This window comes from Pleurodeles waltl, unplaced genomic scaffold (genome assembly GCF_031143425.1).
Source record: "Pleurodeles waltl isolate 20211129_DDA unplaced genomic scaffold, aPleWal1.hap1.20221129 scaffold_140, whole genome shotgun sequence".
Lineage (NCBI taxonomy): Eukaryota > Metazoa > Chordata > Amphibia > Caudata > Salamandridae > Pleurodeles > Pleurodeles waltl.
In genome coordinates, this window is record NW_027149846.1 from 80109 (window position 1) to 106940 (window position 26832).

A 26832-nucleotide genomic window follows, 5' to 3' on the forward strand; every position below is an offset into this window, starting at 1 on the left:
TACCTGCTGCAGGAGTGCTAGATTTCCTCCGTTGATGGAAGCAACGGTGGGCGAAGGAGAGCAAAAGTGAGTGTGAGAGGCAACCGGAAGTTATATACTGCCTGTGAGCTGCCGGTGTTCTGCATTTAGCCGCACCCCGTCCGAATCGGGTCGGCTGTGTTATGTGCGCATGCGCACCGGCGATTTTGACAATTTCGCCGTCTGGAACTGCTCCCCTCAACGGGCAGTTCTGTAGCGCATGCGCGCTTTGAATTTTTAACGAGGATGACGCGCATGCGCGTTTTGCATTTTAACGCTCGGCATTGCCAGGGGCACAACGGATTGCGGTCGGAGCAGCAGTACCGCGTTACAGACTCGTCGGAGCGGCGCTACCCCTTCTTTAAGGTCAGTACTCGTGCCGATTATATATTCTATATATATAATCTCGGCTTTCCTCTTTCAGTGACTTTCTTTTGTGTCACTGCCCTTCTACTAGTTACCTGTTCCCGAGCTGCGTCACAGCACCTCATTGGGCCGTTATTTGTGAGCACTAAATAAATGTCAGTTACCGCGATTAGCATTATGAAATGCGAGCCTCTGTTTATGTGGGGCCAGGCGCGCAGGCATGAATGTTACTATGAATAGGGTGACCACCTGTTGGTTATTTCCACGGACTGCCTGTAATTTGGCCTTGCCGCCCGTTGTCCGCAATGAAAGTGTTAAGGGACGGTATTTGTCCATAATTTTAGCCTTTCACCAAAAGGACAACGGAGGCAGGGCCAAATTACAGGCAGATTAGTTTCCCCAACTGGACTGAAAGGCAGGGGGTCTCTTGTGCTCCGAGGGAAGGGAGGGGCAGATAGATAAGACACTGCCTTCTTTGGGCACCTGGTAAATCTGCAAACATAAAGGGGCTTGAAAACCTGCATTGACTTTAACCAAAGGAGTCACTTGAAGTTTTCTAATAGCAAAGATATTTTCTTTCAGAGAGATACTGTAATGGTGTTCCAAGGTGAGCTGCGGAGTGGGTGGTTTTATTAGACTGTTATAAATAATGTTAGTACTAGGTATAAACTATATATTCATCAAATCTGTATTTGAAAAACACTTTTTTTTAAATTTAACTGGAATGTATTTGCACATTTTGTAGCAGCCTATATTATGATGTAATTGTATTTATATAACGTTTACTACCCCCGACGAGGCATCAGTTGCATGTTTAAAACAAGGACTTACACATTCACAGTTCTTTCAGGGACATCCGACCTCATAGTACTAACAGGCATTGGCAAAGCCAATAGGTCTTGTCTACGCAAGAGTTATTGGTTTTGCCAATGTGTTTTGACCAGAGTGGCTGCTGTTTAGCATGGCTATAAGTTAGTGGCATAGTGGCGTGAAGTTCATTTAGAGTACAGTGCAGTGGGGTACTGTGCAGTTGTTTATAGTGCATTTGCGTAGAGTGCAGTGGCATGGGACAAAGTAGAGTGGAGTAGAGTGGTATACAATAGAGTGGCAGAGTGCAGTAGTGTAGAGTGGTGCAGTGGCATAGAGTGCAGAGTAGACTTGTGTGGCAGAGAGTGCAGTGGTAGTGTTGAGTGGTGCAGAGTTGATTATAGTGCTGTAGAGTGCAGTTGCGTAGAGTGGATTGATGTAGAGTGGCATAGAGTGCAGTAGCGTAGAATGCAGTAGTACAGAGTAAATTGCTGTACAGTGGCGGAGAGTGCAATGTTGCAGGGTAGAAGGTAGTGGTGTACAGTGTAGTTTAGAGTGCAGTGGCCTTTGGTAGAGTGGCATACAATAGAGTGGCAGAGAGTGCAGTAATGCAGAGTGGTGCAGTGTCATAGAGTGCAGAGTAGACTCGTTGCAGAGTGCAGTGGCGTAGAGTGGTGCAGAGTATAGTGCCTAGAGTGCAGTGGCATAGGGTGCAGTGATGCAGTGTAGTGGCATAGAGTGCAGTAGTAAAGAATAGTGTGGTGTAGACCTCTGACCTGCTTTAGGTCTAGAGCTCACCCCCCACGTCCGCAGCACCACCCTGCTGTCTCGTGCCCCTGGCCCACGCTGCTGCTAGCGTGTTCGAGGCCCTCCTCCACCCGCAGGCATCCTCCTGCGCCTCATCCCTGGTGTCTAGTGGGCTCTGTTTAAGCTTCACTGGACCCGTGTGCCGCTTTTCGCCGCCCTGTAAGTGTTTTTTCCTTTTGTTTCAGCGCCTTGCCTCCTTGCGCTTCTGCCCCCGATGTGCCCCTTCTGATTGCTGTACCCTGATTGTAATTTTTGCCAGAATTGTATTTTGTGACTGTTTTTGAACTTTTCCTTACTGTTTGTGCCTTGCTTTTTTCCCTGTTTTTTTTGCCCCTTGGGTGCTCCCCCTTGCCGATCCACCCTTGCTGCTGCCTCCCTGCAGCCCCGCCCCCCTCGCGCCCCCATTCGCCGCTCCCTCCCGCCCCCCAGCTGCTCCTCCCTCCCGCCTCCCTTCTTAATGGCTGGCGCAGCACGTCGCGAGTGAGCGACCTCTGACCTGCTTTAGGTCTAGAGCTCGCCCCCCACGTCCGCAGCACCACCCTGCTGTCTCGTGCCCCTGACCCTCGCCCACGCTGCTGCTAGCGTGTTCGAGGCCCTCCTCCACCCGCAGGCATCCTCCTGCGCCTCATCCCTGGTGTCTAGTGGGCTCTGTTTAAGCTTCACTTGACCCGTGTGCCGCTTTTCGCCGTCCTGTAAGTGTTTTTTCCTTTTTTTCAGCGCCTTGCCTCCTTGTGCTTCTGCCCCCGTTGTGCCCCTTCTGATTGCTGTACCCCGATTGTAATTTGTGCCAGAATTGTATTTTGTGACTGTTTGAACTTTTCCTTACTGTTTGTGCCTTGCTTTTTTCCCTGGTTTTTTCGCCCCTTGGGCGCTCCCCCTTGCCGATCTACCCTTGCCGCTGCCTCCCTGCGGCCCCGCCCCCATTCGCCGCTCCCTCTTGCCTCCCAGCTGCTCCTCCCTCCCCCCTCCCTTCTTAATGGCTGGCGCTGCGCGTCGCGAGTGAGCGACCTCTGACCTGCTTTAGGTCTAGAGCTCGCCCCCCACGTCCGCAGCACCACCCTGCTGTCTCGTGCCCCTGACCCCCACCCACGCTGCTACTAGCGTGTTCGAGGCCCTCCTCCACCCGCAGGCATCCTCCTGCGTCTCATCCCTGGTGTCTAGTGGGCTCTGTTTAAGCTTCACTTGACCCGTGTGCCGCTTTTCGCCGTCCTGTAAGTGTTTTTTTCTTTTTTCAGCGCCTTGCCTCCTTGCGCTTCTGCCCCCGTTGTGCCCCTTCTGATTGCTGTACCCCGATTGTAATTTGTGCCAGAATTGTATTTTGTGACTGTTTTTGAACTTATCCTTGCTGTTTGTGCCTTGCTTTTTTCCCTGTTTTTTTCGCCCCTTGCCGATCTACCCTTGCTGCTGCCTCCCGCCCCCCAGCTGCTCCTCCCTTCCTTTCCCCCCTCCCTTCCTAATGGCTGGCGCTGCGCGTCCGCGCCTGGATTGCGCCCAGTGCCCCCCCGGTCCTCACGCCCCCGCATCCCCAGCCTTCGCTACTCGGCCAGCGAACTCCTCGCCCTCAACCCTGGCCCATCCACAGCCTGCTTCCAGGCCACCCCGAAGCACACCAAAGGACCCTTCTCCTGCCGCACCGGCAAGTTCACCTGCAACAGAACAACGGAGCCTACAACAACCAACACCAACCACCTGAACTGCATCCTCCTCAACACACGCTCCGCACGAAAGCACGCCATCCAGCTCTGGGACCTGCTCGACACCACCGCCCCGGACGTAGCCTTCCTAACCGAAACCTGGTGGAACGACTCCTCGGCCCCAGACATCGCCATCGCCATCCCTGACGGTTACAAGAGCACCAGAAGAGACCGCACCAACGGAATTGGTAGAGGGATAGCCATCGCCCACAAATCTACCCTCAAGATCCACACCCACATGGAAGACACCCTCAAGACAGCCAAACACCTTCATTTCCAGATCCACACGGACCCCAACACTACCCTCAGAGGAACCCTCATATACCGTCCTCCAGGACCAAGAGCCCCCTTCAGCGACACCATCTCCGACCTCGCAAGCACCCACGCCCTCGCCTCAACAGACTACATCCTCCTGGGAGACCTCAATTTCCACCTGGAGAACAACAATGACGCCAACACCGCATCTCTGACCACCAACCTCTCCAACCTCGGACTCAGACAACTGGTCAACACACCCACCCACATCGCCGGTCACACCCTTGACCCACTCTTCTCTGCAAGCAACCACATCTCTTTCAGCCACACCTCCGAACTCCACTGGACCGACCACCACTGCGTCCATTTCACCTTCAAGAAAAACACCGAACACCACCGCACCCCACTACCGCCTCACCGCCGCTGGGGAAAAGTCACCATAGAAGAACAACTAACCAGCACCCTCGCCAAAAACCCACCACCCGACCCCACCGACCCGGACTCCGCCGCCATCAACCTCCAACAATGGATCCTCAACTGCGCCAACATCCTAGCACCACTCAAGAGACCCACCGTCAACCAAGAAAAGAAAAAAACAGCCTGGTTCAGACGAACTGATCACCTCCAAACGCAACTGCCAGAAACTAAAGAAAAAATGGATCCTCGAGCGCACCCCCGACAGCCTTGCAACCCTCAAGGAAGCCAACCGCGAACACCACCAACTGATCCGACTCGCCAAACGCTCCCACTTCACAGAAAGCCTTAACAACAACGCACACGACTGCAAGGAACTTTTCTGCATCGTGAAGGAGCTCTCCAACCCCAACGTCAACGACGTCCCACCATCCCAGAAACTCTGCGACGATCTCTCCACCTTCTTCTATCAGAAAATCGCAGCCATCCACAACAGCTTCAACACCTCGCCTCCCCTGACCCCCACCCCCAACAACTCCTCCCACGCCGACCGCCTCACCACCTGGACCCACGTAGATGTCGCCAAAACCCTAAAGACTATGAAGTCCATCCACTCAGGATCTCCCTCTGACCCCTGCCCACATCACGTCTTCAACAAAGCCGACGTCACCATCGCCCCCAACTCCGCAAGATCATCAACCTTTCCTTCAACACCGCTACCTTCCCGGACAGCTGGAAGCACGCAGAAATCCAACCCCTCCTCAAGAAACCTAAGGCTGACCTCAACGATCTCAAAAACTTCCGCCCGATCTCCCTCCTCCCCTTCCCAGCGAAGGTCATCGAGAAGATCGTCAACGCCCAGCTTCACCCACTACCTCGAAGACAACTCCATCCTAGACACCTCCCAATCCGGCTTCAGACGCAACCACAGCACAGAGACTGCACTCCTCGCCGCCACAGATGACATCAGACAACAAATGGACAACGGCGAACTTCAGCCCTCATCCTCCTAGACCTCTCCGCTGCCTTCGACACGGTATGCCACCGCACCCTACTAAATCGTCTCCACGAAGCCGGTATCCAAGACAAAGCCCTCAACTGGATCTCCTTGTTTCTCTCCGGCAGAACACAGAGTCCGACTCTCACCCTTCCGCTCCGAAGCCACCAACCTCATCTGCGGCGTCCCCCAAGGCTCCTCGCTAAGCCCAACGCTGTTCAATGTCTACATGTCCCCCCTCGCACAACTGGCCTGTCAGCACAACCTCAGCATCCTCTCCTACGCCGACGACACCTAGCTCGTCCTCTCCCTGACCAAAGATCCTCACATCGCCAAAGCCAACCTCCACGAGGGACTGAAATCCATCGCCGAGTGGATGAGCAACTGAAACTAAACTCCGACAAGACAGAAGTCCTCATCCTCGGTCGCTCTCCCTCGGCCTGGAACGACTCTTGGTGGCCCACCGCCCTGGGCCCCCCACCCACCCCAGCCAGCCACGCACGAAACCTCGGCTTCATCCTCGACTCCGCTCTCACCATGTCCAAACAGGTCAACGCAGTCTCCTCCTCCTGTTTCAACACCCTCCGCATGCTCCGCAGAATCTTCAAGTGTATTCCAACAGAAACAAGAAAGACGGTGACCCAAGCCCTCGTCAGTAGCAGACTCTACTACGGCAACGCACTCTACACAGGCATCCCAACTAAAGACATCCAACGACTCAAACGCATCCAGAACGCATTCGCCCGCCTGATCCTCGACATACCCCGCCGATGTCACATCTCCCACCACCTGAAGGACCTCCACTGGCTCCCCTTGGACAAGAGGATCACCTTTAAACTCCTCACCCATGCACACAAGGCACTACACGACACTGGACCCACCTACCTGAACACCAGACTCCACTTCTACGTTCCCTCACGCCAACTCCGCTGTGTCAACCTTGCCCTCGCCATCGTCCCCCGAATCCAGCGCAAGACCTCTGGCGGCAGATCCTTCTCCTACCTCGCCGCCAAGACCTGGAACTCACTCCCGACCTCACTACGCCAGACCCAGGACCTCCTCACCTTCAGGAGACTCCTCAAGACATGGCTCTTCGAACGATAGCAGTCTCCCCCCCCCCCCTGCCCCCCCCCCACCCCCACCCCTCCAGCGCCTCGAAACCCTAACGGGTACATAGCGCACTTTATAAATCGAATGATTGATTGATTGATAGAGTGCAGTTTTGTAGTGTCAGTGGAGTGGCACAGAGAACAGTGGCATAGAGTACAGTGGTGCAGAGTAAAGGGCAGCGGCATACAGTGCAGTTGTTTAGAGCGCACTGGCGTAGAGTACAGTGGCATGGGACAGAGCAGTGTCATAGAATACAGTGGAATAGAGTGTATTGGTGCAGAATGTATTAGTACAGAGTAGAGTGGTGTAGAGTATGGTGGCGACCAGTGCAGTGTTTCTCAAAGATTCCAAAATTAAATGGCCATTTTTCAGAGGATCTATACAATCTTGTATTGTCTGACATCTGCCCCATTACTGTTTCTTTCATGGCAAGAAGAGTGACCTTCATTTGTATTCCAGACATTTGAGATAAGTAGGTGAGGTACTGGTTAGTTGAGGTACATCATCATACTTAGTATAACTCACATATAGTATAGCTTCCCTGTTAATATAGTTGATGTACAGTTAGCAGCTGAACTTAATTGTGTATGGGCAGTCAATTTCTTCTTTCAGTTAATTGGTTAGTCCAGTCTACTTGTATTTTGTACGAGCATCTATCCTATCTGCTCAGTTTATATTTTTTTCTGCAGGACATATTGTTACAGTGGTTCAAAAATGAGAATCAAATACAATATCTGTATGTATTTTGCGTTTTGCTTATTGTCAAATGTCCTTCTCTTAAGGTTCACCCCCAAATGTTGGCCTTCCTACTCTTTCTCAGACTTTTTCTTGTTGTCGGGCCTCTGAGCACTTTACCACTACTTACCAGTGCTGAAGTGCATGCGCTCTTGCCTTAAAATATGGTGATGTATGCTTAACACAGTTGGCATATTTCATTTACTTATGAGTCCCTAATAAATTGTACTTACCTATGCCCTTGATTTGTAAATTAAAGGCTACTAGTGCGCCCACAGTAATGATTGCGCATCCCAAGTAGTAGGTCAACATAACTTGCTTATCATTCCAGAGTCTGTGTGTGCAGTTCTAAACTTCCATTTTGATCTGTCAAGTTAAATCTTTCCAGGTTCAAACCTTTATTTTTAAAACATATGTAACCCCTTTAGTGGGCCTGGGACAGATCAAAGGGCAGGGGCAAGTTGGACGTGTATTTTTAATTTTAACCTGTTGTGGTAATACAAAAACTATTACACTTGTCTTTCACCACCGCAAGGCCTAACTTTCACTTAAGCTAACATCAGGGTTACCTTGAAGCAGCCTGTCTAATTTCGAATTGAAAAAAAAAAAATTTGGACTTTGGTGTCTATGGACTCGCAATTCAAAATCACAACTTATGGTCAAGTCTAACATTAATTTGTGTGGCTGAAAATGTCACATTAATAAATTTGCCGTTTTATTTTCTTAAATATTTACTGCCTACTGGCATGTCTACCTGTTTGGGTGGGTGACGCATCATCTCTTGTGCATTCCCTCCAGACAGGCACACGCCAAGGGAGCTCAGGTGTGACTGGATCATAAATATCCTGATGGCCCACCCTGGGCAGGATGAAATGGTGCAGCTGGCACATCTAAATGGGCTGGCTATTCTTTCCACACATGGATGCATAATCCCCCTTAGCGAGTCTGCAACTAGTCACTGCACTTCCTGTCCTATTTGCACTTTCTTCAAAGGCCTCCTTTTTTAAGTCTCCCCCATTTCAGAGGCACCACTGGGCATAATAATTGGACCTTTTTTTTTCCCTTTCACTTGCTGCTTTTCTGTCCTTTTTTCGTTTTTTCCCTCTTGTGTTTACCCGGCAATGCTGGTGTCCCAGCATCCCCACCCGCCCCATGCAAAGCGCTTCTCCCACCTCCTTATCGCTGGACCACCGCCTCCATACCTCTCTTCCTTACTGACGGCCGCCACGCTAGTGCGCCACAGGGAAGCATGTTTGTGCATGGAGGCCACACAGCACCAGGGACCCTGGTTCTCACCCCTTCTGCTGGTTTAACGCAAGCACTCTACGTGCCCTCAACCCCATAAGATCATCAGCATGCCACCAAGCTGACCACATGTACAAACATGGATCATTTTCTTGCTGCGCCTGCTCCAGCATACTCCCAAGTACCACCTCATGATTCCTCACTGCTTCTTAACACATGCTCCCTCGTCAAGCATGCACTACAAGTCTGAGACCTCGACTCAACAGCTCTGGACGTCACCATCTCGCTATGAGTTGGATCACCCCTGCAGCTACCACGGACATTGCCACGCCCATTACGCACAACTACAAAATCATACACAAGGACAGAGCCAACCTTCCTGGAGGTGTCTGCCATAATCTACTAGAACAACCTCCGCCTTTCATCATCTAGTCACATTCTGTCAACGCATGAGCATCTACATTTCCACATCCTGACCAACCGAAACACCTTCCTACGTGGCACCCTCATCTACAGGCCACCTGCACCTCAACCCCAGTCTTTACAGGACATTGTCAACCTCATTGCCTCTCCAAGCACTCACTTCCTCCTGTTACATCCCACTCTGTGATCTCGATTTACAGCTTGATACCCTCAATGACCCCCAATACATCAAACATCCTGTACGACCCCACAATTCTCGGCGTCAAACAACTAGTCATCGTCCCTACCCACAAACCCCTTCACATCCTCTACGCCATTCTCTCAGCAGGGGACAACCTCACCTTCATCCACACCTCCAAACACTGTTGGCTTGACCAAGTGCATCTACTTAACCTACTCACACTGCATGCCACCACATTCCCTAACCCCCTGGCAAACATTGGGGTATAGTCACGGAAGCACAGATCACCAAACGCTGTCAACCACTCCAATGAATCCGCAGGCAAACTAAAGTGCTGACTCTGAATGTGCAGCCAATGTAGCCCCCCTAAGGAAATTGGCATGGAATCTACATAGCAAAACTCCCAAGTGGTTTACGCAAGACCTACATCAATCCAAGCGCGCCTGCAGACGATTGTAATGCAAATGGAGCCTCCGCAAATCCACCAAACCGCACCGCCTGCAAAAATACTGACACAACGTACCACCAGAACATACGAGCCACCCAAAAAGCTGCATTTCAAGCATGCCTCAACACCAGCACTCGCAATATCAAAGAGCTCTTCATCCTTGTCAAAGAGTTCACGAATCGCAGGGCAGAAACCTCATCCATCCCTCCCTCCCAAGACCTCCGCAACGATCTTCCCCACCTTCTTTCACTGTAAGATCTGGGACATCTACAAAGGCTTCAGCATACAGAGCCCGCCTTCACCGCTCAGCACCATGGACCTTTCTCCCCCACCAGATACGAACTGCTGAACCACAATTACTGTAGAGGACTCCCAAAGAATAATGAACTCCATCCACTTGGGAGCACCCTCAGATCCATGCCCTCATCACATCCTCAAGCTTGTCATTCCCATCATTTCACCAGAGCTTTGCTGAACCATCAACCTATCGTTTAAGACTGCCACATTCCCCTCAGACTGTAAACACGCAGAAATCCGCCCGCTACTCAAGAAACCCAAAGCCGGCCCTAGGGAGCTGAAGAATTACTGACCCATGTCTCTGCTCACTTTCCCAGCCAAGGTAACGGAAAAAGCCATCAACTAGGAACTCGTAGAGTTCCTCGAGAGACACCGTATCCTAGAACTTTCCCATTTCTGATCTGGAAGCAATCACAGCACCGAAACTGTACTTTTGGCCACCACCAACAACATACGCATCATACTGCACAGCGTAGGCACTGCCGCACTCAACCTTCTAGACCTCTCTACTGCATTCTAGACAGTCTCCCACTTCAGCCTCTGTGACAGGCTGCTCGACGCTGGCATCTGAGACAAAGCCCTGAGCTGGATCTGGTCCTTCCTCACCAGAGGGTCAGACTACCACCATTCACATCAGAACTTATACACTTGCTGCAGAGTAGCCCAAGGATCCACACACTGCCTGAAGCTTTTTAACCTCTACATGGCTCGCTCGCTAAGATCATCAAACACGAGGTAAAGATAGTCTCCTACGACAATGACACCCAACTGATCCTCTCCATGTCGGACGACTCTGCTCAAGCCAAGATGCATTTTCCCAATGGGAGGAGAGCAGTCTGCCCTTGGATGGACGTCAGCTGCCTCAAGCTCAACTCAGACAAGAAATGCTTGTGATTGCCTACACCCCATTCTGCCTGGAAGGACTCCTGGTGGCCCCCCCCCACTCATGTTAATGCCCCCGCCCACATTAACCAATTGCGTAACCTGGCCTTTACCCTTGGCTTCTCTATCAATAACACAACAAATTAACGCTGTGTCCTCCACAAGCTTACACACCCTCTGTAGGAAAATGCCTCCTTTTTGCAGTCCACAACCCCCACCTACCCCAAACACTTTTATCCTGCTATTGATGCTGACTCTGAGTACTGAAGTGTGTTGAGATCCTGCTAACCAGGCCCCACCACCACCAGTGTTCTTTCAGTTAAAATGTACCATTATTTCCCCAAATTGGGACACCCCTCGCACACAGATAAGTCCCTGGTACCGACCTCCAGGACCAAGAGCCCCCTTCAGTGACACCATTTCCGACCTCGCAAGCGCCCTCGCCTCAATGGGCTACATCCTCCTGGGAGATCTCAGCTTCCACCTGGAAAACAACGACGACGCCAACACCGCATCACTGACCACCAACCTCAGACTCAGACAACTGGTCAACACACCCACCCACATCGCCGGTCACACCCTAGACCCACTCTTCACTGCAAGCAACCACATCTCATTCAGCCACACCTCTGAACTCCACTGGACCGACCACCACTGCGTCCACTTCACATTCAAGAAAAACACCGAACACCACCGCACCCCACTACCGGCACACCGCCGCTGGTGAAAAGTCACCGAAGACCAACTAACCAGCACCCTCGCCAAGAACCCACCGTCCGACGCCACCGACCCGGACTCCGCCGCCATCAACCTCCAACAGTGGATCCTCAACTGTGCCAACACCCTCGCACCACTCAAGAGGCCCACCGTCAACCAAGAAAAGAAAAAAGCAGCCCGGTTCACAGACTAACTGATCATCTCCAAACGCACCTGCCAGAAACTCAAGAAAAAATGGCTTCTCGGGCGCACACCCGACAGCCTCGCAACCCACAAGGAAGCCACCCGCAAGCACCACCAACTTATCCGACTCGCCAAACGCTCCCACTTCACAGAACGCCGAAACAACAACGCACACGACAGCAAGGAACTCTTCTGCATCGTGAAGGAGCTCTCCAAACCCAACGACGTCCCACCATCCCAGAAACTCTGCGACGCACTCTCCACCTTTTTCTACCAGAAAATCGCCGCCATCCACGACAGCCTCAACACCACACCTCCGCCAGACCCCACCTCCAACAACTCCTCCCACGCCGACCGCATCACCACCTGGACCCACGTAGATGACACCGAAACCCGAAAGACCATGACCTCCATCCACTCAGGATCCCCCTCAGACCCCTGCCCACACCACGTCTACAACAAAGCCGACTCCACCATCGCCCCCCAACTTCGTAAGATCATCAACCTATCCTTCAACACCGCAACCTTTCCGGACAGCTGGAAGCACGCCGATATCCAAGCCTTCCTCAAGAAACCCAAGGCCGACCTCAAAAACTTCCGCCCGATCTCCCTTCTCCCCTTCCCAGCGAAGGTCATCGAGAAGATCGTCAACGCACAGCTCACCCACTACCTCGAAGGCAACTCCACCCTAGACCCCTCTAAATCCGGATTCAGATGCAATCACAGCATCGAGACTGCACTCCTTGCCGCCGCAGACGACATCAGACAGCAAATGGACAACGGCGAAACTTCAGCCCTCATCCTCCTAGACCTATCCGCCGCCTTCGATACGGTCTGCCACCGCACCTTACTAACTCGTCTCCACGAAGCCGGAATTCAAGACAAAGCCCTCAACTGGATCTCCTCTTTTCTCTCCGGCAGAACCCAGAGAGTCCGACTCTCACCCTTCCGCTCCGAAGCCACCAACCTCATCTGCGGCGTCCCCCAAGGCTCCTCGCTAAGCCCAACGCTGTTCAACGTATACATGGCACCCCTCGCACAGCTGGCCCGTCAGCATAACCTCACCATCCTCTCCTACGCCGACGACACCCAGCTCATCCTTTCCCTTACTAAAGATCCACACACCGCCAAAGCCAACCTCCACGAGGGACTGAAATCCATTGCCGAATGGATGAGAAACAGCCGCCTGAAATTAAACTCCGATAAGACGGAAGTCCTCATCCTCGGACGCTCACCCTCGGCCTGGGACGACTCCTGGTGGCCCACCGTACTGGGTCCTCCACCTACTCCTGCCAACCACGCACGCAACCTCGGCTTCATCCTCTACTCCGCTCTCACCAAGTCCAAACAGGTCAACGCAGTCTCCTCCTCCTGCTTCAACACCCTCCGCATGCTCTGCAGAATCTACAAGTGGATCCCGACGGAAACCAGAAAAACAGTGACTCAGGCCCTTGTCAGTAGCAGACTTGACTACGGCAACACACTCTAAACAGGCATCCCAGCAAAAGACATCAAACGACTCCAACGCATCCGCCCGCTTGATCCTCGACATACCCCGCCGATGCCACATTTCCCACCACCTGAAGGACCTCCACTGGCTCCCCGTGGACAAGAGGATCACCTTTAGACTCCTCACCCACGCGCACAAAGCACTACACGACGCCGGACCCGCCTACCTGAACAACAGACTCAACTTCTACGTCCCCCTCCTGCCAACTCCGCTCTGCCAACCTCTCCCTCGCTCCCCGAATTCAACGCAAGACCTCTGGCGGCAGATCCTTCTCCTACCTCGCCGCCAAGACCTGGAACTCACTGCCGACCTCCCTGCGCCAGACCCAGGACCTCCTCACCTTCAGGAAACTCCTCAAGACATGGCTCTTCGACCGATAGCACTCAGGGCATCTTAGAAATGCCCCCTGTATTTTACCCAATCCTTCAATGCAAGACTGACTGGTCTGTGCCAGCCTGCCACAGAGGGACTAGTTTCTGACCTCCTGGCGTGAGAGCCTTTGTGCTCTGAGGCCAGAAACCAAGCCTGCACTGGGTGGAGGTGCTTCACACCTCCCCCTGCAGGAACAGTAACACCTAGCAGTGAGCCACAAAGGCTCAGGCTTCGTGTTACACTGCCACAGGGCACTCTGGCTAGTGGAGATGCCCGCCCCCTGGACACAGCCCCAACTTTGGGCGGAAAGTCCGGCGGAGATAATGAGAAAAACAAGGATGTGTCACCCCCTCAGCCAGTTCCACCCCTAAGTTGACCAGAGCTGTAGTGACCCCCTCCCCCTCCTTGGAAAATCCTCCATCTTGTTTTGGAGGATTTACCCAATAAGGATAGGGATGTGCCCCCCTCCCCAAAGAGAGGCACAAGGAGGGTGTAGCCATCCTCAAGGTCAGTAGCCATTGGCTACTGCCCTCCAGCCCTAACACCCTCCTACACTCAGTATTTATGGGCGACCTTGAACCCAGGATTTCAGATTTCCTGAAAACCTAAAGGACTGCTGACCTCAAAACACCAGTGCCAACTCGGGGTACTGCCCTTCAACCCAAAGGACCAAAAAACTCTAGTGGATATGGGCTCTGTCAAACAACAAGGAAGAAACCATCTTTAAAGTGACACCCACCTCACTCCTGAAGCATGAGTCCCCACCACTCTACACCAACGCCCCCAGCTTGTGTCCAGAGAAACCAACACTGCAGCGTGGACCCCCAGGTGACTCCAACGACGTGGCCACCCTGAGACAATCTCCCTGCATCCCCACGTCAAGCCTGCAGAGAGAATCCAGAGGCTCCCCCTCACCGCAACTTCCTGGTAACAGAGATCCCAACGCCTGGAAGAAGCACTGCCCCTGCAGCCCCCAGGCCCAAGAGGAACCAACTACCGCTCCAGAAGTGACCAGCAGGCGTCCCTCATCCTAGCCCAGTCGGTGGCTGGCCCAAGAAGAACCCCATGCCCTGCCTGCATCACCAGAGTGGCCCCTGGGTCCCTCCATTGATTTCTATTCAAAACCTGACACCTACTGTGCACACTGCACCTGGCTGGCCCTGTGCGCCTGTTTGGGACACCGCCCAACCCAGTGCTATACAAAACTCCCCGGGTCTGCTCCCAGAGGACGCAGGTTAGTTACCTGCTAGCAGAGTGGAACCGGAGCACCCCTTTTCTCCATAAGCGCCTATGCTACTTTGACCTCTGCACTTGTTGAGGCGTTAGTCACACAAGCGCAGAACATTTTGATAGCTGCCTGTGGATCTTCCATGGTGTGTACAAGCTTGAACTTTCTGGTGCAGAGCCTGTGGGTGTCTAAAACTGAAACTTTATAACAGAGGGCACAAAAACGCATAGACCTCAGCCAGATTATGTTGTGACTTTAAAGACTCATATTGACTAGCAGGCTGTATGTCACCACACTAGACTGAGGAATAATAGTGGGTAAGAGACAAAGAGCCCACACAAACAGTTGTAGACCACAGTTCTAAGAAAGACTATTATTTTGCCACACTATGTTCTATCTTGCGTGTGATGTTTAATTAAAAGACAAGTATTAAATGGAACATTTGTTGTACACACACGGGCAGTAAATATGAACACACACTCAATGACTTAACCCCAGACCAATAGGTTTTTTATATAGAAAAATATTCTTCTCTTAATTTACTTTAGAACCACAAGATTCTGAATTCAAGTAAGTACATAAATTGTAAGGTACTTGGCATAATATAGAACTTGGAATGAAAAAAGTAAGGTACACAGTTCTGGCAAATATGCAAATAACCTATTTTAAAAGAGGACACTGCAAAATTCAACAGTTCCTGTAGGAGGTAAGTAGAAGTTAATTTAGCAGGTAAGTAAAGCACTTACAAGTTCAGTCTCCAGGGCATAGACAGACGACTGTTGGGGGTTCAAGTCAACCACAAACATCCACTGTGTCCCCCTCCTCCTCATCTCCCTCATCCCTCCCTGTCACGTCTCCACTCACACCTGCATGCACTACATCTTCAGCCACTACGTCCATCACCACACACCGCTCATGTGCACTCACCACACCACTACCAGTCACACATCCCCAGTTTTCTCTCCCAGTGTGTCTGTGATCCCTCCTCCCAAAGTACACAAACGCAGGCACCCACCCACCCAACACCCATCCACCTCAACAGCCTCCAGCCCATGCACCTTCACCCAAATTCAGCAGATGTACACCTCCTACAACCACTACCTCTTCCTCCACTCCCAAACCCCCTCCATCTACCCTTCCCAGTGTGTCTAAAACTTTTCCTGTCAAACCTTGACCTCTTCCCCCTCACCTCCCCCACCCCTTCCGTCCCCTATGGCACGGCTTTCCAGGTCACAACCCAGCACCTCAGCCACCACATCAACGGGAAAAGTGGTGCCAGCAGTAACCGGCTTCTGGAGTGCACCAAGCAGCAGGGCAGCCAGTGTGCCAAGGAGCCAGACCACAGACAGTCCCCCACCTCAGAAACATAAGAAGTTGGCCACAGCCCGGAGGGAGAAGGGCAAAACACCTGCCACCAAGGGCTCTCCCAGGACTACAGTTGGGAGTGTGAAGACAGCTGCGCCACCATCCAAGGTGGGGAAGGGGCACAGAAAGAAAGGGAAGTCACCGCCAACCTGCACGGCGGACAAGACCGCTTCCCAGGACACCGCCACCACCAGCACTTCTTCCCAGGACACCGCCAGCACCGCTTCCCAGAACACCGGCGCTACCATCACCGCGTCCCAGGACACCGCCGCCACCAGCACGCTCACTGAGCCACCCACCAGCACTGCAGGCCAATGAGCGCCGCAAGCACCGCCGCTACTGAGGCTGCCACAATCACTGACAGTGGACACGCCACATATGCCAGTGGCACCACCGCAGATATGGCTGCCATCCTCCGTGGTCAGTCGTACGGAGCTGGTGGTCATTTTCAGGGGACAGCTTCCATGGCCCACCGTGAGTGGAGATTCACATCCACTACCTCTGTCCTTGGCAGGATGAAGCACTCTGGGCACCAAGCCCCCTCCAGAACCAGTGGAGATTCACATCCACTACCTCAGTCCTTGGCAGGATGAAGCACGCTGGGCACAAAGCACCCTCCAGAACCAGTGGAGAAAAGCATCCACTACCTCAGTCCTTGGCAGGATGAAGCACTCTGGGCACAAACCCCCCTCCAGAACCAGTGGAGACTGTTATTCACTTGTGAGACTGTGGCTTTGCACTCCCCAGGATGCAGCAGTGGGCATGGATCCCCCTCATAGATCTGGCTTTGTGCACTCATCCGGCTGAGGTGCCCCCCTTCCCTTCCCCCTGAGGTGCCTGTTGTATTTCGATCTAATGACCCTGCAGTGTTCGCTCCGTTTTGATTGGATATCTTGTGTGGGCCTCGCCCATGCATTTTGGGCCCAGTGGTCCACGGACTATCTATGTGCAGCACATGGACTTTAATTCTTGGTGTATATATTTGTTAATGGTGTGTATATATATTTATGAGTACTGGATTTTTATTGATCAGAATCGTTACAATCATTTCCATTGTCCTTGCATTCTTCCAGGGGCCTTGGGGGGGTGTAACTGTAATGTATCAACATGTATTTATGTGTGTGTGTGTGTGTGTATGTGTGCTGTAGTGGGTGGGGGTGTTGCGTGTGTGTGTCACTCTTTTCCCTCCCCCCTCCCCTGTGTCGTAGGTGCAATACTCACTGTGGTCTTCGCTGCTGGCGTTCGTGCTCCTGGTAGAGGAGCAGGAAGACAATGGCTGGTAGAATATGGAGTTCCGGCTCCATGGCATCCTGGTTCCTCGTATGGTGTGTAGAGGTGAGCATTTTTCCTTCCAAGTTCTTTTTCCGCCGTGTTTTTGTTCGCATTGAATCCGCCCCTGAAAAAGTGGCGGATTGGCCTCTCATGATTCTGTGGGCGATACATTGTCTTCCGCCTGTCTGTTGGTGGTGACCACCATGCTGTTTGTTTGTACCACTGTGGCAGTCAGAGTGTTAAAGTGGCTGTCTATGTTGGCGGTTTCCGCCACGGTTGTGATTACATTTTTTTTACCGCCGGCCTGTTGGCTGTTTTACCGCCGCTTTAACACCGACCCCCAGGGTTGTAATGAGGACCTATAGGTTTGTTGACGATACAATATTCTTTTTTTTCCCGTAATTACTTCTTACATAAGGGTTAACGAGCATCTAACCCTCTCTGTAGCCACACATTTAACTACCATCTATTGAGGCAAGCTGGTTCTCTTTTTCCAAAAGTGTTCACTCTTTCACGTTGGTCTAAATATTGTCCTGACGACTTTTTCTCTACCTCCTCATTCTTACATATATTTGACCCACAGCAGTCATTCATTGTACTAAACAATGCTAAATGGATGATCAGCTTTTTATCTGCTTAATTGCTGTGAAAATTAGGCAAGCTGATGAGAGAAGAGGACCATCTCCAACTATCTTTTTCTTCCTATTAAAAGGTGCAATGCCTTGGCGAAGAAGCAGACTTCTGATGGCTTATGTGCTCCTCCCACCAGAGCGGAGGCAGCTACTGTGGAGAGATATATTCTTATGGTATCCATTTTCAAAAAACGAATGTGTGGGTGCAAATTGTCAATCAGAGGAACACATTATTTACCTTTAACGTATATTCATCCATGTGATTTTATTTTTTTACTATTACGATGTTTAGATTTTCTTCAGTTTATATTTATTTTGTTATTGTAAAGAACAATGGATGCTACAAAGTACAACCAGATTCTGAATTTTATATACGCAGTAATGTGTACCCTGATGATTTCAGTAAAATAATGAAGCATGGATTACGGAGACTTTCCAAAAAAATCACCATTGATGGTAAGTTATTTTTCAAATTACTTTGGAATTAGAAAATTGTTATACATTCATACAATTTACTGTACTTGTTTGAATGAAGCTTCATGAATTGGTGATCCTTTCAATTATATTTATCTACCTACTTATGTGTTAACAAATATTGTTTAGACTGATTCATTTCATTATATTTTATTTTTTTAAATGATTGTGTGTGTGTGTGTGTGTGTGTGTATATATGTGTATATATATATATATATATATATATTACGTGCTTTTAATGTATCTCTCGTGCAACATCTGCAGTAAATAGAAATCGCCCTTTAAACGTTCTCATGTTTCTTTGGCTAATTAGGTGAAAAGGTGTTCTTTGTAGGAAAGGGGAAGAAGGCACAATTTATCGTTGGTGAAGAATTGGCAAAACACATTTTTAATAAGTTACATTCTTCACTAATTGGAGGTCACTCTGGAACTAACAAAACTAAAAAGAGTATTGGCAGCCATTTCTAGTAGCCAAACATGACTGATTGAACAGTGGGTGAGTTATGTGTTGCTAATCTTTCAAAATAAATTCTAGGTAAAACATTTCTTTTCTTTTATGTTTTTATTGAGACATACTTGTAAAGCTATTGTTAGGCAAGTTTTTCATTCCTAATAAAGGTATTTTTGCACACATCAGTCATTTGAGCAATCAGACGCTTTTAAAGGGCGGCTTATCACCCATGGAGGCTCAAATAGCTGTTGCGGACGTGCTGCACACTCTGCGATTTATGTCTTTAGATCCTTTGTGAGCTGGTTCAGTGAGTCTGCATGTCTGAGTTTGAGTGGAAGCGTGTTTGACTGGGCTACAAGGTAAGAAAAGCATCTGCCTTCAGATGTGCTCTTCCTGATTCTGTGGCTGGCAGCAAGGGTCGGTTTGGAGGATAAGATCTGCCTGGTGTTCTTTCCCTAACCGGTACCCACAATTGGCACGGCCCTGGCACACAGTTATGTCCATTGTAAATGGTACACCTGGTACCAAGGGCCTGTTGCCAAGGAAGGTCTCTAAGGGCTGCAGCATGCCATATGACACCCTGGATACCCCTCACTCAGCACAGACACACTGCTTGCCAGCTTGTGTGTGCTGGTTGGGAGAAAATGACTAAGTCGACATGGCACTCCCCTCAGGGTGCCATGCCAACCTCACACTGCCTATGGCATAGATAAGTCACCCCTCTAGCAGGCCTTATAGCCCTAAGGCAGGGTGTACTATGCCACAGGTGAGGGAATAGATGCATGAGCACTATGCCCCTACGGTGTCTTAGCAAAACCTTGGACATTGTAATTGCAGGTTAGCCATAAGAGTATAAGGTCTGGGGGTTTAACAAGCACAAACTCCACAGTTCCATAATGGCTAAACTGAAATATGAGAAGTTTGGTATCCAACTTCTCAGCACAATAAATGCACACTGATGCCAGTGTGGTATTTGTTTTAAAATACACCCAGAGGGCATCTTAGAGAGGGACCCGGAATACCAGTCCGACTACTAGTGCTAGGCTGACCAGTTTCTGCCAGTCTGACACAACCAGATGAGTTTCTGGCAACATGGGGAGAGTACCTTTGTCAATCTGTGGCCAGGAACAAAGACTGTACTGGGTGGATATGCTTCTCACCTCCCCCTGCAGGAACTGTAACACCTGGCGGGGAGCCTCAAAGGCTCATGCCTTTTGTTACAACACCCGGACCCCACGACACACTAACTACCGTCCCGGATGTGACCTACAAGTGTGCCAAGATTGGTGGCACTGTGCCCTCCAGTGGCCCCCCCCCCACTTTAGGCAGCAAGGCTGGAGGAGATGATGAGGGAAACAAGGAGGAGCCACCCACCAGTCAGGACAGCCCCTAAGGTGCCCTGAGGTGACTCTTAACTTTTATAATTCCTCCATCTTGAGATTGGAAGATGCCCCCATCACCTCAGGGTGGAGGCACCAAGAGGGTGTAGCCACCCGCAAGGGCAGTAGCCATTTGCTACTGCCCCAAGACCTAAACACACCCCTAAATTGAGTATTTAGGGGCGACCCTGAACCCAGGAAATCAGATTCCTGCAACCTGCACAAATAAGTTCTGCTGACCTGAAAGCCCCGCAGAGATGACGGAAACACCAACTGACTTGGCTCCAGCCCTACCGGCCTGTCCCCAGACTCAAACTGCACAGCGACGCATCTGTCTGGGAACAGCGACCTCTGAGGACACTGCAACATTTTTGCAAGTTTTAAAAGAACTCTCCCTTCCCGCCGGAAGCGTGAGACTTCTCACTCTGCATCCAATGCCCCCACCTCGAGCTCCAGAAAACAAATACCGCAGAGGGGACTCCCAGGCGACTGCGATAACGTGAGTAACCTGAGTTGAATCTTGTGGTTCTAAAATAAATTTAAATATATTTCTGATGGATACAACTACCTGTGGATTCCTCACCTTGTAAAGCCTGCTTGAGTGTGGACTTGCGTATACCATCGGCAGTGGTTTGTGGTGTGGCACACTGAGAGGTGCAATGTCAAATTTGCCTTTTTCTCAGCACCAGCGCACACAATCTGCAATGGCAATGTGCATGTGCTAGGTGAGTGGTCCCCAGGGTGGCATAAGTCATGCTGCAGCACTTGGGGACTTTCCAGTTAACAGGGCCCTTGGTACCGTGGGTACTTTTTACAAGGGACTTAACTGTGTACTAAGGGTGTGCTGTTGTGTGGACACAATGCTACAGTTTTGGGAAAGCACACTAGTGCTGGGGCCTGGTTAGCAGGATCCCATCACGCTCTGTCAAGTTATCACCAATATCAGACAAAAAGTGGGGGGCAACCATGCCAACAAGGGCACTTTCCTACACAGATTCTCTGACTTTCTTCCATGACACAAAAGGAGTGTGCAACAAGACTGCAAAACCATAGACCTAAGAAGCACGACTGACGTGGTGCCAAGCCTGCTGCGCCTGGCCCTTGAGGAGCATCTGACCTGTCCTTCCACTGCAGGTTCCAAAAATCAGGGAGCGCTGTCCGTGCTTCACAAATCACCAAGAAGAACTCTTTTGGATTACATGAGCTGCTGCCCTGCATCTGCAGGCACCCAAGGAAGAACCATGAGGACCTTGACTGCCAAAAACCCAACACTGGGCAACATCACTGCAGCTGAGCTGCCTAGCCCGAGTTGAAGTGGGCCAGTGGTGTCCCCATGGTCCCCAGGCGTTTCAGACACAGCCTACCCAGGGCTTGCCCTATGTGGACTTCCTGACAGCGTTTGCAGCCTGATTCTGCAGACCCCTAGCAACAGTGAGTGACAAAGACCCCATGTCTCAGGACACCTCTGCACCCGTCTGCCCTGGGCCTAGGAGAAGAGGACCAAGGCTGTCCCCACATCTCTCTGCCTCGTGAGACCTGAGGCCACTTGTTGGCTTGTTCGGACTAAACCCCAAGTCGATGCCTATATACTGTTTCTGCGTGGCTCCTTACAACCACAAGGAACTCCAGCACCAGACCTGATGCGATAAAACACCACTGCACCTGCACCCCACAGCCTGAGGTGAAGTGGATCGGTGGTGTCCCTACGTGCCTAAGGGTCTCAAGGTTCGAAACCCACGTGGGTTCCTCTGATGTGGACTCCCAATCCATCCCTCAAGCAACTTTGTGACCAAACCGGTCCCCATAGACTAACATGGGGCACTTGACGCTGAGCTGTACCCATTCACCCTGCTGCCTGAGGTGAATGGTCCATGTGGCCGAAGTCCAGGAGATTGATCACGTAAGTCGCTTTACTATACCTGTATGCAGTGCTAGTTCTTCCTTCATAGGATAACTTTACCACATCTGAAAAATGCACTGTATCAAGTTTTGCAAGCTGTAAAAATTTATAAATCAAAATATCAGACTTTATATAAAAGTACATGTTATTACTATAAATTGGTGTGATTTCTTTCAGTGTGTGTCTCACTTACTGTAGGAGTCGCTTGACCACACTACCGAAAAAGGAGCATTTTGGATGTAATTTGTTCCTCTGATTGCTTTGACTTTTTGCGCAGTGTACCTCGTTTTGGTTCACTATATATGCTGCTTCCTACAATACTCACATACTCATGCACCCAGTAATACACCCACAGAGGCACTTGTGAACTCACACAGACCTGCTCAGATAATCCCCAAGCACTCACACTCACTGAGGTACTCATGCGCACACTCACAGAGCCACTCCGACTCAGCGACTCGTGCACCAACTGAGTCTCTCAGACCCAAACAGAGACCGGTAACTCCGCTCTGCACAAGTTGCCCTTGCTGCCACCCCTAGAATTGGTAACAATGCAGCCAGAGGGAGATCCTTTTCCTACATCGCAGCACAGACCTGGAACATGCTACCTCGCCAACTCAGTCAGTCCCCCTCACTCTTTATATACTATATCAAAATGACATGCACAGACTCAAGGTGTTCCACAGAGGCTAAAGTAGATACTACAAATGCATTTGTTCTACACACAGACACCATAGAAGAAGCACACACTTAATGACTAAACTACAGACCAGTAGGTTTTTATATAGAAAAATAAATTTTGTTTATTTCTAGAATCACAAGATTCTCTTTGCATGTAATTACATCAATTGATATTATTTCACATATATATCAATAATAATACTTTGAATGGAATTCATATAGCATACAGTTTTTGAATAAATGCCAATAAAGCTATTTTAAATGTTGACACTGCACTTTTCAGGACACATCCTTGGGGAAGAAACTAAAGCACAGTTTTAGAGGTAAGTACTTGACTTAACAGTTTCAGTCTCTGGGGCTTAGGAAGTCCACAGCTGGGGGTTCAAGTGAACCCCAAGCTCCCAGCAACACTGGGCCGTTCGGGTGCAGAGGTCAAATTTGAGCCATTTTAAAGTGGGCTCCTACGGAGACAGGGTGCACTCTGAATCAGATCTCCCAGCAGAAAAGTACCTGTTCTTTGGTGGGCAGACCTGGGGGTAGGAGGGGGAGGGTTAGAGGGGCACTGTTGGGGCCACAAGGAGGCATCAAACGCACACCCTCAGTGGCACTATGGCAGCTGGGTGCAGGATGCAAACAAGGCATTGGGTTTCCAATGGATCTCTGTGAGGAGACCCTGGGGTCACTCAGATGCTGCATGTGAGGACCAGGGGGTCCCCTGGAGCAAACCCTAAGCTAGACAGGGAGGAATGTACCTGTGCTGGAGGTCGGGTTCTCTGGGGGCTGCGGGTGCAGTGGTCTTTTAGGCCTCTGTAGGAGGCTGGCCCCTCTATGCAGTGTGCAAAACTAGGCACACTATGCAGTGGGTCCAGGCGTGCACACTTTGGTTTCCAGGAGCAAAAATTAGACCACTTAATGCTACAATTGTTAAGGTAGCTGGTCGAGCAGTTAGGCTAATCCAGGAGATGTACTAAGCATTTGTTGTGCTCACAAAACCAATCATGCAGCACATGCACTCAATAAATAACTCGAGACCAGAGTTTATAAAAATACTTCAGTTTTATTTAATTTTTAAGACCAAGATCTTTCAAATACTTTTTTATATATTAGTTTTAAAAGTTGTAATAAAGTTAGTCTTTCTGCCCGTAATTACGCATCATTGGAATAAATGTAGAGTTACCATGCAAAATCGTACAGTTGAGTTACCAGTCTCTTTTGTGTTTTTTTTTTTTTTGCAGGGTGGTCGCAGCAGTCAGTAGGCACCTTGCACCAGCCGGAGAGCCTCTTGCGGCTCCCGTTTCCGGCGGGAGCAGTGTAGGAAACGCTTTTGGCACAGGGCCACCTGTAGGGGCCACTTGGAAAAGATGGTTTCTGGGGGTCCCCTTGGGCTGTCGAGGTCGCAAGGGTTTGGGGATCAGTGGAGCACAGCTGGTTCCTTGTTGCGGGTGCAGAGCGGCCGGATGCGGGGTGAGATCCAGAGCTGTGCGCAACTGAGTCCTTTTGGAGGTGAGTCTCTCTGGCTGCTTACAGGACACTGTGAGCATTCTGGTGGTAGGTCCCAGGGTGTTATTAAAGTCCCTCTACAGGAGCTTCCTCCTGATCCTTTCAGCTCCTGGGGAGCTGGTTTGAGGTTGTCCCAGGGAATTGGCGTAACTCGGCCACTGGAGGGCACAGTGCCACCAATCTTGGCACACTTGTAGGTCACATCCGGGACGGTAGTTAGTGTGTCGTGGGGTCCGGCTGCAAATTCCGGTTGTGGACATATCGGCCAGCCAGTGAAGCGACCTTCACTGGCTTATTGGATCTTGCTTGGTTTTTGAGTGGTGCCTCCACTCAAAAGGGATATCTGGGGTGATTCTTTAAGCCTGGATATTACCTGGGTTTCTTGGGCTCGGTCCAGTGTCCAGCTCCTCCACAGCAGCAATTTGCAGGTCCTGGGTGCAGCAGGCAGGGTTTGGCGCCTTTTCTTGTGCAACAGGTCTGTAGTTCTTTTGCTTTGGATTTTCTTTGGTGCAGGTCTTCTTTCTATTTTGAAATCTGATTTCTTGTTCTTGGGATGTCCAATAAATACAGAATTTAGTGGGCGTTCTAGGGGAAACCTGGTAATGTCCAATGGGACACTTACCTATGGGTGGCTCCACCCACTTTAGTGTCCACTTCCTTTGGGAAGGGTGACTTCCCTAAACTTGATTGGCTAGTTTCCTTCATTTGAAGATGGAGGAAACTGAATTTGAGGGTCCACTTCGCAGACAACACCTTAGAGGTGGTGCATGCTAGGCCGCCACTCCTAATCTTTGTGTGGTTTCCCACCTTTGCTCACTCAAAAAGTGGGTGTTTTGCAAAGTGGCAACCCCTCAGATGCTATCAGCAGGCCTGGAGGCTCGAGTTTCAGGGGCTGTAGCCCTTTGAAGCTTACTACCGGGGTTTTGCACGTTCCTGGGGGAGTGGGTGGTTAGCTCCTCCACCAAGGGAGGGCATTGATTTACGAACCAGGGAGACTGGGCTCCCCACCAAGGTTTGAATATAGACTGTGTGGGTGTGGCAGGCTGTATGAAACCAGTCAGAAAATATGCCAGGATAGTTGGCTTTTGCAGGGGACACCTCTAAGGTGATCCCTGGGTACGTTTTATTATAAATCCAGTACTGGTACCAGTTTGAATTTATCATTCGGAGTGGTTTGATACCAAACAACCCAGGGTTCAGAGTAGCCATTATTTTGCTGGGAATCTCGTGTTGGCCAGTGTCCAGCACATACATTAAAATGGCAGCTCTATTCACTCACTATATCCCAGGTTTGCCAGGGACACGGTGGGAACATACTGCTCATTCAGCTGTGCCCTCACATATAGTATGGAGTATCCTGCCTTAGATCTGTAAGGCCTGCTATAGGGGTGTCTTACCCATAGTTAATGCAGTGTACGGTGGACCGGGCACACAGGTAGTGTGCCAAGTAGAGTTTGTATTTTAGGTTTGCAGCAGGAGACTGTCTGCTATGGCAGTGCTGTGCACATCTTGATGCAAGTCCCTTGAGGTTGTCACAATCAGTGCCACTGCCACCAGGGGCTTATCCAAAGTACTGCATGCCCTGGGTACCTAAGTACCTTTTTACTAGGGACTTGTAGTGATAGCTAAACATGTATCCAATCACTTTTAAAATGTTTTATGTAAAGAACACTGGTACCGGGAACCTAGTTAGCAGGATCCCAGTGCACTCCAGTCCAAGTTGCATTCGGAAACCAGGCAAAAATGTGGAGGTGTACTGCAATAAGGTGCCAGTCTCTCACAGTGCGGGTATATTCATCCAGTGCTTTCGCGTTCAGGGGTCGGGGTCCTCTGTCTTCTCTCTGCAGGCATCTTTGTGGGGGGGTTGAAAGGTCAACCCAGGGTGGGCACTTGATCACAATCGCCTGATGATTCTTTAGCTGGTTGGGCCACGTGGTCACCGGCCGTAGGGTGTCTGGTGCAGGGTGGTCAGGACTCGCGTGTCTGGAGGTGTGCCAGAGTCCCTGGATGTTTCCTTCTTGGACAGCGCCACTGTCCACTGCAGTTCTTGGTCCTTTTGGGTGCAGGACAGACTTCTATAACTTGGTCGAGGTGGCTGGCCCCGCTGGATGCCTCACTGTTTTTGTGCAGGTTTTTTGAGGCAGTCAGTTGTCGTTGTCTTCTCTGCTGGGGGTTCAGCTCAGCAGTCCTTCTTCTTTCTTGTCAGGTCAGCCTGAATCTCATGAGCTGGGTTCAGGTAAGCCCTTAAATCCTGGATTTAGGGGGGTTACAGGGGTCAGAGGGCAGTAGCCAATGGCTACTGTCCCAGAGGGTGGCTACACCCCGTTCTTGTGTCCACTCCCTTTGGGGAGGGGGACGCAAACCTAACCCTATTGGTTTCTGTTCTCCAAACTAAGATGGATGATTCTGCAGGAAGGGGGGGGGGGCAACCTCCGCTCTGGACACCCTAGGGATGGCCATAGCTTTAGATGGCAGGGGGGAGGGGTGAG

At 50.6% G+C, this 26832-nt stretch overlaps 1 long non-coding RNA gene across 2 annotated transcripts in view; it reads left to right on the forward strand.

The window, feature by feature from the left end:
* The first annotated feature begins 141 nt into the window (after positions 1–141).
* Positions 142–26832, forward strand: part of LOC138274039 (uncharacterized) — a 51612-nt gene continuing 24921 nt past the window's right edge. The window contains exons 1-2 of one of the 2 annotated variants that reach the window (XR_011200365.1): positions 192–384; positions 18338–18414. This is a non-coding gene — a long non-coding RNA (uncharacterized lncRNA). Of the gene's footprint in view, positions 385–18337; positions 18415–26832 lie in introns of both variants that reach the window. The other variant, XR_011200364.1, reaches the window with a different exon arrangement.